Source organism: Solanum tuberosum, unplaced genomic scaffold, assembly GCF_000226075.1.
Source record: "Solanum tuberosum cultivar DM 1-3 516 R44 unplaced genomic scaffold, SolTub_3.0 scf00146, whole genome shotgun sequence".
Lineage (NCBI taxonomy): Eukaryota > Viridiplantae > Streptophyta > Magnoliopsida > Solanales > Solanaceae > Solanum > Solanum tuberosum.
The window spans coordinates 1,086,879-1,099,634 of record NW_006239076.1 but is presented as its reverse complement, the minus strand read 5'-3'; the positions used below and the strand labels follow the sequence as shown (position 1 = coordinate 1,099,634).

The following is a 12,756-nucleotide window of genomic DNA, read 5'->3' as shown; positions in this document are numbered from 1 at the left end:
TTTGAAGACAACTGCCTTTTTGTTTTTGGTGATGTGAGGTAGTTCTACCTACCTCTTGTGACTATATTTGGTATATATTGGGTTTTTGTGTCTTGAATTGTGTTTTGGTTTCTATCTTGTGGACATTTGAGCTTGTGGCTCCTTATTATGAATGAAAATGGTTTTTGACCCTTCTAAAATATTTTGTCACTTTCGTTGTGTGTTATTGTGGTTGTTCTTTTAAAAATTTAAGTATCGGTTTTGATCAATACCGATGACTTGAATAGTGCTCATAATCAAAAGAAAATGAGTGCGCGGCTACGATGAGGCCAAATAAAGTTGCATCGACAATGTGTGAACCTTTTACATCTCGTTGTGGCCATATTTTGAGAAAAATGGAACCCCTCCATATAAAAAAAAAGAAAAAAGAAGAAGAAAAGATTGAGAAAGAAAAAGAAAGAAACAATTGTGAAATAAAGTTGTGGAAATACAAAGAAAATGGAGTTCCCAATGACTCATGTTAGATGAATAAGAGGTGACTTTTGAGCTTGAATGAAAATGATAAAGAGAAGGAAATAAGGTGTTGTTCACATCACTTTTCATGATAATTTTCAGCCTATAAGCCTAAATGATCATACCATTACACGCAGGCCCAATACATGCCTTGAAAATACATTTTTGATCTTGAATGAACTGAAGCAAAAGTCAATTGGAAAATTAGGGCAATCCTATGGGTGAAATCATGCATTTAGTTTATCTTTGTGAGTGTGCGTGTTGTTCTTGATTCCGAAACTTTAATTGATTGAACCATTGAGTGAATATGGAATCATTCTTTTTGTGAGGGTGTTTGAATACCTTTGTTGAGCTTGAACTTGCATTTGAAGCAAGTATAGTGAGCTTGAGATTCTTTGGTAATGGTGACTCACAACTTGAATCTTTGAGTGCACAATTGATCCTTGCATAGGTAAGTTGAGACTTTTTGTGTGCATTCATATTTGAGTCTTGTGTAGTACTGTTTGAGACATCCTTTTTCAACTTCTGAACTTGAGTTTTAATTGAGGACAAACAAAAGTTTAAATTGGGGGTGTTGATGAGTCCACAATTTGGACTCTTTTGAGGGATATATTTTGATGGATTTAGTGTCCTCAAATGCATATTTTGTGTCAATAACATGTGAAAATCCTTGAGTTTCAGGTATTTTGGAGTTAGAGCCTAAGCATGGACACTATTAGGCAGAAAGGAACAAGACAGATGAAAAGAACAAATAATAGACAGCCTGAGGATCACCTAAGCCATTAGGAGTGTCGCCGAATGGCTATGGTCTCGCCTAATGTTCCAGTGTGCCAAGCTTTGAAGGAGAAAATTGAGTCGGCGAGATAAATGAGTAGTCGGCGAGTCACCGAACGATTCCGCGATGCAGTACTCCATCCCCCCAATGTTACAGAACTTGAAGTTGCTGAAGGACAATGTAGAAAGGCAATGAATCAGATCAAAGGGGGAATCGCCGAGTGGATCGGCGATCCCGACTAACTGCACCGAGTGATCCTTCGCAACACAGTTTTTGACAACTATAAATACCTGTTTGAATTTTTAGTTTAGTATTAAGTTTTACAATTCAGAAACCAGTTTTTAGAATTACTCAGTTTGAGAACTTAGTTTTTGGGAGACAATTTTTCCTTAGCTTTGAAGAGTTGAACAATTCCATTTTCTAAGCAATTGGAAGTTGGAATTGAAGATTCTTCATGCTTGACGTGTGTAAAGACGATATTTATCGTACCCATTTGATGGAAACACTTTTCCGTATCGATTTCTATCTCATTACTATGTCTAGCTAAAACCCCAATTCTTGGGGTGTGATTTTGTGAATATGGGTTGAATTTACTACTGGGTATTGCTAATCGATTGTTTATTCGCTGTTTAGAGGTGATTTCGTTCAGTAGTTGTGTTTGAATTAAGTGGGGTTATAGTTGCAAATACAATTTTGTCTTCATGTTTTTTACTTACTTGAGAGAGAAGATTTAAAACCATAACTACTGAATCGATAGTCTATGGTTATTGGCTTATCGTGTGTTGAGCTCGAGAGAGTGAATCCTAAACCCTCTCCCACACATTCAGCTCGAGAGAGTAAATGGACTAAGGCAAAAGCTATGATTCATTGCCGCTTATCGGTGTTCAAGAGAAACCGATTTGATTTGGGGTAAATTGTTCGAGAGAAAATTTACTCCAACTAAAGTCTAGCCTAGTTACAAATTTGCAACGAGTTACTATCAATGGCATTTACATGGTTGTGTATTTTAGCCCATATTCCTATCACATCGCAAGAATCACGTCTCCATAATTGCATTTTCGTTTTAGTTGTCATTTTAGTTGATAATTGCTTACAAAACCCCCTTTGATAATTGACACTTGTGTTACTCTATAATTTATCATGTTTATCTTCGTAAATGTCTATAGCTATGATTAACTTGAACACATTTTTGCTTTTCTATTGATTCTCTATTAGAAACCGCTCCCTTGGGACTCGACCCCAACTCACTAGTTGGGTTATAATACTATTGAACGACCGTGGACACTTAGTATTGGATGAAGTACCCGGATACGTCAAATCAGCCAGCCACCCTTTGGTCACTTTCATCGGCTTTGTACCTTTGCATTCAGCATCCTCAAGGTCTATAATTTTGGGTGATCCAGTATTGCATCGTGGAATTACTCGGTGATCCGCCGACTGCTCCTTTCCATCGCCGACTTGATTTCTTCCCCCAGGTCTTGGCACACTGGAACTTTAGGAGATCAAATAGCCATTCGCCAATTCGTCAATTCTTTTTTCTTTTGTATCTCTATTAGTAGTCTACAATTTGATTTTTGGAGTCTTGAATTAACAGTGTGGGTTTGAGATAAACAATGAATTAGAGTAAGGTAAAAGAAGAGAAGATTTGGAAAGAAGATATGTGAACTTGTTATTGAAAAAAAAAGACATGACATATAGTTTCTGGTTTGGGATGCATTGTTCTATAAACCATGTTGTGAGTAGGTCTACTTTGTACATGTTTGTGATGCATTTGTATGTATATGAAATAACGTTTTCCACACTTGACAAGCCCAAACTCTTCTTTTGGGTGAGCCTTTTCTATCTCAACGTTATATCTCTTTCAATAATCACTATGTACTCTCATAGAATGATACTATATATCATGATTCTTCGGAATTTTACCATATCAAGTAAATAAGAAAATTTGCTTTTCATTTGGTGCAGTGACCTGCTCCAGTTTGTCAATACATAAAAACATCCCCTTTTGATGTTGCTGTCAGGATTACAATTTTTTGTTATGTTTTTGAGTTCTCCTTGCAACATTTTATTAGTAGTTTTGTGTCTTCATAAGTAGTTTACCACCTTTTTCCAAAACTGTCACTTATAGTCACTTTTTCAGAATGTAGACATCTTGTTCAGACATTTCCCCTCTCCTAACATTATCTATTAAGTTTTTTACATGATATATCGATTAAGGTTAATGCACGTTTATTTCAGTTGACTTCTTTACTTTTAGAGATTGGATTGAACATTCATGAAGATCATGCTCTCTCAACAAAAGACGGTTACTCCTTGGATGTCTTTGTGGTTGATGGTTGGGATAATGAGGTACTCATTTAGATGATATATAAATTGAGGTACTTCATCTCGATATATCTTCATATAAGTCTCGACGTTTTATCTCCTTTGTCATTGTTAGGAAACTGATCGGCTAAGAAGTGTCTTGTTGAAGGAAATTTCAAATATGGATGGGTAAGTCATTGACAGACTCAATGCAATACTGAAATAACTGGGGTTAAATCAAGACCTTTTGTTCCTCAAAATGAAGTTTGTACAAACTCATATCAACATCACAGCGAACCATGTAGATACACCAAGCAACTGGAGGGAAGTATGGGAAATCGACAATGCACTGTTGAATTATGAATATAAAATTGCAACTGGCTCAAGTGGTGATTTGTCAGTAAAAATGTCAACTTTGAATCAAGAATACAATAGAGCCACTGAGGGTATCCTAACAATTTATCGTATTTGCAGGTATAAAGGTTCATTCCATTATCAGGAAGTGGCTATTAAGGTTCTCAAGTCTGAGTGCCTAAATGAAGATGTGCAAAGAGATTTTGCTGAAGAAATTTATATATTTAGGTGACTAAACCTTGATATTTTTGCTTCAAACGACAGCATTATGTCTTATTTGGTTGCTGCAATTGTGTGTGTCTAAGAATGTTGTGTTGTACCTGACCTCTTTTTGGTACTTATAGGGTTGTCAATTCCTTTGGATCATAACGTTCTATTCTACTCAGCTTCCTGGTCCAAACTATCACTGTCGTGAGGTAAAACCTATTTTTATTTAATGGTTCTTTAACTTATTTTATTCTACTGTCTGTTAGTTGTGCCTCAACTTACTTAATATCTTTTTTGGCAAAACCTGAACTAACTTTTTTTCCGTGCAAATTACCAGGGTTCAAAGCTTGCCACGCTTCCTCCTCCTGACAACATTTTACAAGCACTATTGTAAATGTTTGAATACATTATATTTAGTTTTGTGAAATATATTCATTCCTAGAATATATTGAACTATTGTGTACAGACATTTAGAATATTGCTTTATAAGTATGTGTATGTACACAAGACATACTATCTTTTGAAATTTATTGCAAATCTATATATTTGAATTACTTATTAGCTAATTTAATGCTTGATATTATTTATTGCAAAACAATACTAGTGTTTTATAATTAAAATTTTTATCATATAAATATTTTATAGCCAAAATAATATTACCAGACTTAAAAGTGCAGTCAAAGGATGGTAAATTGTTGTATGCACATGGACAAGGACTACACTTCAAAATGTTGTTATACATAGGATAGAAAAGGCAACACTTTAAAATCGTGGGAACTAAGGAAACAAAGGCCACACTTGAAAGTGTAGTTGTATGAGATAGAAATATTGCTATATGAGGTAGTGCAAAGCGTGACCTTTTTGCCTTTTAGGCTACGCTTTTAAGCGTAGCTGATAAGGCAACACTTGAAAAGTGTCGCCTAAACTCTAAGGTTACGCTTCTTTCGGCCACCCCTGGAAAATTGTGCCTTAAAGTAAAAAAATGTGGCCTTTTATCAAAGGCCACACTTTTTAACAGTTTAGGCCACACCTTTCTAGGGTTGTTGTAGGCATAAAATGTTGTGGTGGGATGCTGAATGCCAAGGCAGAAGTGCGATGAAAGTGATCAAAGGGCGGCTCAGCAAGTGATTCGGTGACTTACTTCACCGAGTGACTCGTCGCAGAACATTTTTGGCGACTATAAATACATTTTTTAACATTTAGTTTGGTATCTTAGCTCATATATTTTTAATCTATTTTTGAGTTTTGAACTGTGTGACAAGTTTTCTCTAGTTTTTCCTAAGATTTGAAGAATTGAAGTTTTTCACTTTTGAGAAATTGGAAGTGGGTCTTTGAGATTCTTCGAATTGGAACATTGTAAGGACGAAATCAATCTTACCCAATTAATGGATAATAAATTCTGTAACGATTTTTACCTTTTTATCATGTCTAGCTAAAACCCCAGTTCTTTGGGTGTGATTATGTGATTATGGGCTGATTTAGTTTATGAGTATTGCTAATTTTTAGTTTAAATGCTATTTAGAAGTGAGTTTAATCATTAATTATTGTTTAGTTCAAGAATTGTATTTGCGAATGTAGTTCTCTGTATGTGATCTTGGCTTCCTTGAGAGAGAGCTTTTAGAACTAAAATTATAGGTTGATGGTCAGTGGGTATGGGTTGACCTGGGTTCAACTCGAGAGAGTGAATCCTAAACCCAATCCTACACATTCAGGTCGAGAGAGTGAATAGACTAAGGTGTGAGCTGGTCTTATTTTTCATGCTTGTACATGTTCACGAGAAATCAACTTGATTTGGGGTGAATTGTTTGAGAGAAAGTTTATATCCTCTATAGTCTAGCTTACTCACTAATGTCTAAATATTTTCTAATAGTTGCAATTACCCATTTGTCTATATTAGCCTATAATCGATAACATCCCAAATATCCGTCTCATTATTGTTAATTTTGTATTGTTTGCCATTGATTGTAGTTGATAATCAAATTTAAAACCCCTCATTTGACATACGTGTCACCCCCTGATTTGAATGACGTATTTATTCGATAATTTTTATTCCTATGACTGATTTGATCATGTGCGTACTTCCCAATTGAATCTGAAACACATACTGCTCCCTGTGGGATTCGACCCCAAATCCCTTAGTTGGGTTATATACTAATTAACGATCGTTGACGCTTAGAATTGGACGAAGTGTCATTGAAACGTTATTAGTCAAAATGGCGTCGCTGCTGGGAGTGGTGTTGTTTGAGATTCTTTTGGTGAGGTTGAATTTTATTTTTTCTAGTGATCGATTAATATAGTTATTTTTAGTTTTGGTTTTCGTGTTGCTGTTTAGAACAGAGGAAATGAGCATATCTTGTAGCAACGGTAACCCAGTGGACCACTCTCCTTTAAAAGCAATGATTCTTAGGGATGACATCCTAAATTTCAAACAATTGGAGGGTGAGACAATCCATGAGTTGTGGCTGAGATGTAAGGTACTATTGTTGCAATGCCCTACTCATGGAATCCCAGATAAGATTCTACTGGAATGCTTCTATAGAGTCTTTCTCCTGAGAATAGATGAGTGGCTGACCAACTTTCTTCGGGTGGTCTAATACGACAACCCTACGCAATAGTAGCCCAACTCATTGATCACATGACTAAGAACAACAAGGAGACAAAGAAGGACCAGGATTTGGCCATACTGTTGACTCAACTGGATCTCTCGGGAAAAAATATTATGGAATTTGAAGTACTATACAAAAAGAAAGATAGGTACATTCCTCCTCACGAGCGTAGAAAGCTCGAGGACTACGAGGGTGGACAGATAGAGGAGACACTGTCACTTATTCTCCACAGAGTCAAAGAACACAACATAAAGTTGAAAGAGATAAAAGAGAATGTCTCAATGCTAACTCAGATGACTGCTTCTTATTCCGTATCTATTGAACTACTGGTGACCCAAGTTGGCCATCTTTCGGCTCTTCTCAACCCAATGCAAAAAGAGGGGTTGCGTAGTGATACTATGGCAAACCCCAAGAATGAAGTTTTAGTGGGGACTTGCGTCGTGCCACGACATTAACTAAGGCACTGCTTGGGAGGCAACCCAAGTTTTTTTTGCTTTGTTTTTGTTTTGGAATAACGTGTGTTCATTGTGTAGTTTGAAGTGCAGAATGTGTTTTAAAAGTGCAGGTTAGCGAGAAAAATGTCCAGTCGGCGACTCGCCTAAGGGGTCAAGGAGCTCAACTTGGACCACCGTTAGGCTCAGGAAATGATCAGGTTGGAGTTTGTAAAACCCGGCAGGCCATGGACAAGTTGGAAAATCGCCGAAGAGTTCGGCGAGCCCGACTTTATCCACCGTTTGGACCCCTAGGTTGACTGGAGTTCATGTAAAACTCGACGAGGTAAGTAACCACTCGGCTTGTCGTCGAGCGATTAGGCGAGGAAAAATAATATCGCCAAAAGGGCACTAACTCAATGGTTTTAAAAGGCCAAAGGTTTAAACTTTCAAGCTCTTTCATATTCCCTCTTTTTCAACTTCATACAATCACACCCGCAGTTCAAATTTCCTATATTTTTGCATTTTACCGCCTTTAGTCGTTGCTTCTATGTTCGGAGTTGTACACTTTTCTGCCTAGCTTTACAAACTCATATTTCGGCATAAAGGTTGGTTTTTCCGAACCCCAAACTCATAAATAGCGTTGAACTCAAATGCTTTATTATGAATTGTGTTGATGTGTGTTGGGCCTCTCTGAATTCTTATATGTATGCTTGTTTGCCTATTTTAATTTTGAGATCATGCCTAAATTGCCTAAGTTGTTGATTTTCCGAATTTCATGCTTTCAAATTGATCATAAATTGTTTAGTAGTGCTTAATTGTTGTTGAGTATAGTCTGGTGAAGTTTAAGTAACCCAAGTTGTGCTAAATGATGTGCTTTGCTCAATGATGGAGGGTTTGATGTCATTCCTAAGGTCTAAATTTTGGCAAAACCTAGGGAAGGCTGAGTACCCCGGTGGCATGGATCTAATGGGTCTGGGCTTAATAACAGTGTGTGTGGTTTGATTTTGTTTCAGGGGCTGCGTGGTTGATTTTAGAAGTTGGGGTTGAAAATAGGCACGTTGGGGAGTTTGGCGAGCTGGGTCGAGCTACCCGTACCACTAGGCCGTTCACCGAAATTCCCCTTGATCACCTTTAGTTCTGTGGTTTTGTTGAGTTTTGTTCTGTAACTTTTGGCGAGAAACCTGAGTTCGCCTCGGCGACTTGCCAAAAGTCTACTTGATCACCCTTTTCTGCTCCCCTATCCCCTAAAACACACTGTACTTTTCAACGGGCTAATATGTGCTCGCCGACTGATATCGGTAACTTGCCGAAAGACACTTATTATCGCCGACATGCTATTTTTTTGGAAAATTTTTGCGCCAATCCTTTCCGCGAGCCTGATTTGGTTCGCCAAAGTGATTCGGCGACCAGCCAATCGATTCGGCAAGCTTGTCTGCATCCTATTTTTGCAATTTTTCTTGGATTAATTCTAACTTATTATGATGTATTTTTTAGATATGTGTAGAACCAACCTGGATATGTCACCTCAAAAAAGAGTATGTGGCATAGTTATTAATGAGGGGCAGCTAACCCTCGTAAAAAGGGAAAGACGACACCTCTTAAGGGAGGAAAAGAGAACGACAAAGCACCCGCATCTGAGGTACCGTAGCATAACTCCGATAGCGAAGAGGAGTCCTTCGATTCCTAGGCTCCATTCTCTAAGCTTGAGGATGACCAGCATCTGCAATCCCGACGCGACGAGATTTATTCTAGAGTTCGCTAGGATCCTTCTAGGATCCCAGATACCATACCTCCTACTGCAGATACAGTTCCCGCTCCAGCACAGACAGCGGTTCCAGCGCCACCGGTTCAGGGTCTTCCCCCTTGGATACTAAATCGGATAAAGGACGAGGGATTGAGGACGGTTCTCAAGGAGAATTTGTTGTCCATAGAGTGCAAGAGGGCAGGTACCCTTTAGTGTGGGATACACTACGATGGCACAAATTCGATATCTTCTCCAGGCCCCGAGGACCATACATTTCCACCTGGGTCCGTGAGTTCTATTATTCTTACGGTGATTTAGTTCCACAGGGGAAGAAGAAGGCCAGTGCCTTTAGATCAGTGAAGTCCGTCTTGGTTCGGGGGAGAGAAGTGGGGTGTAGCAGTGATCACATTAATGTTGTTTTCGATAGAACAACGGGGTTTGAGCATGAGTATGAGGGTCTAGCGACAACTCAATCCCTGGATGACCTAAAGGGCTAGTTTGGTCCTCAAATTTCTGATACCACCCCAAGGTGGATTGAGGCGGCAGTCCAGATGGAGAAGAAGGACTTCAATGTAGCTGCATGGTACTGGTTCAAATTCATCAGCAACTCCATCATGCCTTCAAAAAATGTGTCCATACTCCACCATGCAAAGGCAGCCTATCTAGGATCGATCATAGAAAGAATCAGCTCAACTTGGGACTCATCCTTGAGCAGGAGATGGCCATGAGGGACAAATAGCGCAAGACATCCCTTCATTACCCGGTCATGATCACAGAGCTATGTCGGCGTGTGGGAGTTCCTCGTTATAAGAAGAGGGACATCGAGATCACCCCCACATCCTCCATTAACATCTGATGCATAGAGGTCGAATACATTTGAGAGGTGGCAGAGAGGAGGAAAGCAGCTCTGGTGGATGCATCCTCGAAGGTTGATGTTGATTTGACACCTATAGAGGCACCTTTGCCTACTTCAGCCTCTAGGACTTCAGGTACACCTACTTCCACTTCCTCCAAGGCTCATGGTGTTTCTACTACTTCGCAGCCCACCAATATTACTCTGGCCATGATCCTAAAGATGGGGCATTTAGCCCATTTTGCTGATATACGAGCTACCTGGTTGCAGGCTGAGGTACCTTGGATGATTGCGAGGGCTATCCTAGCAGCGTTGAGACCTTTTCGTACATCAATTAATTGACCTCATGACGCGAATAGCGACTTGTAAGAGTCGACAGAGGGTTACTTCAGAGGTGATGGCTTTGAAATCTGAGGATATAGATTTGAGGAAGGATGTGGCCTACTTGAAGTCCACAGACGTCACTTCACTTTTTGAGGCAACTTATGATGTGGATGCCCCGGCTAGTTCTGCGATTCCTCCAGCCACCACTGGATAATATTGCAGTTGATGAGTCGGAGGCAGAAACAAACGAGGAGCAGCTAGAAGTGCCAGAGGAGACCCTTTATGGGGACCTGCCAGACCTAAAGGACACGATTTTACATTCGGTGATTCAGACATCACTGACAGAGACGTCCATGGTAGGCCCTAGTGGAGCCAATATTGCAGATATGACACCGGGCACTGATGCCCCGACTATTGGAGCGACTGTGTAGACAGGACCTTTCTTTACCTCCCTCTCTGTCATTTTAATTGACTTTTTATTGTTTTGTTCATTTATGGACAACTGCCTTTTTATTTGTTGGGGGGTTAGGTATTTCCATAATTAACTCTTGTGACTATCTTGTGTATACACTATTTGGTTTTTGTATTTAAATTGTGTTTTGATATTGTCTTGTGATGTTTGAGATTGTGGCTCCTTAAGATGAATGTAAATGGTTTTTTACCCTTTCTAAAACTTTGGCCACCTCTTGTTCAGTTTGAATGTGGCTGTGTTTGTGCAAATTTGAGTATCAGTTATAATAATTACTGGTGACTTGAATAGTTCTCTTAATCGAAAAAAAATAAATGTGTGTCTACGATGGGACCAAATGAATTTGCATAGACAATATGTAAACTTTTTGCATCTCCTTGTGACTAGCCAGTTATCAAATGAAGTCTCTTGTGATGAACATTGCACACTAGCGAAAGTGTGGAGTGTTGTTTGATATTGGTGCCAATGTCTTGTGTGATGAGCTTACCGTGAACCTTGTGTGATGACACCTAGAATTTTCCCTGTTGGTTCGGTTCTCTAAGTGATGCAAGCTCTAGAAATGATCTTAGGCAATAATTTGGATAAGTGAAACAATTTGACAATGTACCTCTTTTGTGGCCAACCTTGTGAGATGTGTGGACTTTATTTGAACACCCTTCTGAGCCTTATCCTTTTCTTGAAGAAACTTGATGCAATTGTAACCCCTCTTTATCCATTCACCAATAACCCTCATGAAGTGTGGTTTGTTTGAATAGTTAACTTAGGACAACAGCCTAAGTTGGGGGTATGGTGAAAAGAGAAGGTAAATGAAGAAGTGTGAAAAAGTTTCCCTTGATCCATGGTTTTGAAAAAGATGGAACTCCTCCATACAAAAAAAAAAAAGCAAAAGAAAAGAAGAATGAAAAAGAAAGAGAATGAAAAAGTTGTGAAATAAAATTGTGAAAGTGCAAAAGGAATGGGGTATCCGGTATTCCATTGGAAGTGAATAATGGGGTGAATTTTGAGCATGAAGTGGAAAAATTCTAGAAGAAAAGGAAGGAAAAATGATGTTCATACCACATTTCTTGAGGATAGCAGCAACTGAGCCTAGATGGACATACGTTTACACTCAGCCTTGTTAGAAGCCTTGAAAAAACCTTTTTGATCTTGAGTGAGCTGGATTGATTGTTGATTGGAAAATAAGGGCAAACCTATGGGTGAAGTCATGCATGTGTTTATCATTGTGAGTGTGAGAGTTGTATGCCATTTCGGATCTATAAATTGTTGAAGAATTGTGTTTGATTATGGAGTCATCTTTGTTGTGAGGGCGTTGGAATACCTTTGCTGAGCTTGAACTTGCATTTGAAGAGAGTATTGTGAACTTGAGAATCTTTGATAATAGTGAGTCACAACTTGAATCTTTGAGTGCAAAAATTGATCCTTGCTTGAACTTCCTCTGTTTGAGACATCCTGTTTGAACTGCTGAACATTGTTTTACTTGAGGACAAGCAAAAGTTTATGTTGGGGTTGTTGATGAGTTCGAGATTTGGACTTATTTAGGGCTTTGTTTATATAGATTTAGTGCCCTCATATGCTCATTTTGTGCCAATAACTGATGTAACACCTTTGATTTTCAAGTTTATGGATTGAGGAACATAGAACCCTAACAAGCAAAAAGGAACAAAACAGGCTGAAAGGATGAAGAAAGGCAGCCTCGTGATCGCCAAGTTCACTTGGTGAATCGCCGAATGGCTATGTGACCCCCTAAAGTTCCAGTGTGCCAATCCCTGAGGGAAGAAATCAAGTCATTGATGGAAAGGAGCAGTCGGCGGATCGCCGAGTAGTTCCACGATGCAATGCTGGATCACCAAAAGTAACAGACTTTGAGGATGTTGAATGCCAACACAGAAGGGCGATAAAAGTGACCAAAGGGCACCTCACCGAGTGGTTCGGCGAGCCCGACTTACTTCACCGAGTGACTCGTCGCAGCACATTTTTGGCGACTATAAATATATTGAGTATTTAGTTTTGTATCTTAGCTCATATATTTTTAATTTATTTTTGAGTTTTGAACTGTGAGACATGCTTTCTCTAGTTTTTCCTAAGCTTTGAAGAATTGAAGTTTTTCACTTCTGAGAAATTGGAAGTGGGTCTTTGAGATAATTGGAACATTGTAAGGATGAAATCAATCTTACCCAGTTGATGGATAATCAAT

The 12,756-nt window shown here is 38.9% G+C and overlaps 1 long non-coding RNA gene across 1 annotated transcript; it reads left to right on the top strand.

The window, feature by feature from the left end:
* Positions 1–4,067: 4,067 nt before the first annotated feature.
* Positions 4,068–4,526, top strand: LOC107061613 (uncharacterized). The gene is made up of 3 exons (XR_001474108.1): positions 4,068–4,153; positions 4,270–4,341; positions 4,470–4,526. It is a non-coding gene; the product is annotated as an uncharacterized lncRNA (long non-coding RNA).
* The last annotated feature ends 8,230 nt before the right edge of the window (positions 4,527–12,756 follow it).